A 1,749-nucleotide genomic window follows, 5' to 3' on the forward strand; every position below is an offset into this window, starting at 1 on the left:
TGTTGGAGCTCGGTTCTTGGGCGATTTTTGGAGCTTTTGAAGAAGGGATTTCATCATCAAGCATGAGGTAAGTTATGCCCACCTATTGTGAGTTAAATACAAGGATTTTATATGGATTCAAGCACGAAAATTAGTAGAATTTGGGGGTTTGAAGACAAATCCAGAATTTAGTATTTTTGGATTTTGACCACGAATTTGGGTATGGAATTGAGAATAAATTATATATTTGAGTTCGTGAGGTTATGGTTAAAGTCTATTTTTGAAAAATTTCGGAATCCGGGCACGTGCGCCCGAAGGTGATTTTTATCAACTTTTCGAGCGGAGTTGGAAAATTATTTAAATCGAATTTTTGGGAGTATTAGAGTATATTTTTATGGGTTTGCACATTAATTGACTAGTTTTGGAGCGTTGGGCATCAGTTTGAATTGTGAAAGGCTTGGGAGTCGGCTATGGAACTTCGGAGCGAGATAAGTCTCTTTTCTAACCTTGTAAGAGGGAATTAACCCCATAGGTAAAATAATTCAATATGTGCTTCTATTTGTGGGGGCTACGTACGCACGAGGTGATGAATGTTCGTGCGTAGCTACTATTATTCTTAAGTTCGGGTAGTCTAGGACCCAAAAGCATGCTATACTGCCGATATCTATAATCTTATTGTCAATTTAAATTGCTTAAATCATACCGAACTTGATAAATGAATTTCTAAAAGGTTAAACTTTGTTTTTTTGACTGGTAAAAGGGGTTTTATGTTTTCTTGGATAATTGCTCCTTGATGAATTCTTGATTGACTGTTTGATTGTGTTTTCCTTTTTGTGGAACGGGCCGAACGCCTCGGCAGATTAGATACATCTATGGTTCGCGTCGTTCGACCCTCCGACAGTGCACAGTTTAAATATTATTTGGATCGGACCGTGCGACCTCGGCATGATCTGCTCATGACTTAATTGATTGTTTTGGAATTATTGATAATTGATGTAGCCTCCTTGGCCGGAGATATAAATTGTTAAAAGATGAAAATAAATTTGAAAATCTCCTATTAACAAAAGAATTATTTACCTGCTTCATGTTATTGAGTTTACAGTCGTCTTATAAAATCCATGATTAATCATATTATCGACATATTATTGTTGGCCATAGTAAGTGTCAGAGTCGACCTCTCGTCACTACTTCTTCGAGATTAGACTGGATACTTACTGGGTATGCATTGTTTTCATACTCATACTACACTTGCTATACATTTTATTGTATAGACACATGTATGGCTAGTGGCCTAGTCGGCAAAACGGCATGGTTGACATGGGGACTTAGGTGGGCTGCATTCCATATTACGACCTGCAACTAACAGAGTCTCCTTCAGAGTATTTGCATTTTCTTTCCTGTCCAAATTTGTATTCTGGACAGTTGCTGTATTTTATTTTATTTTCTAGTAAATGCTCATGCACTTAACGTTCATCTTTTACTAGTTAAATTGATGGAAATTTATGATTTCAAAAATATTAAAATGAGAATTTTAACTATTTAGTGTTGGCTTTCCTGATAGTGGTGTCCGGCGCCATCACGACCTTTAATAGATTTTTAGGTCGTGACAACATGATATCACAGCCCTAGGTTCACTTAGATCTCACGAGTCATGATCAAGCCTAGTAGAGTCTTGTGGATCGGTACGGAGACGTTTGTACTTATCTTCGAGAGGCTATAGGGCTGTTAGGAGAACTTTCCTTCTTAATTCCTCATCGTGCGGTTTGATTC

Source organism: Nicotiana tabacum, chromosome 11 (genome assembly GCF_000715075.1).
Source record: "Nicotiana tabacum cultivar K326 chromosome 11, ASM71507v2, whole genome shotgun sequence".
NCBI lineage: Eukaryota > Viridiplantae > Streptophyta > Magnoliopsida > Solanales > Solanaceae > Nicotiana > Nicotiana tabacum.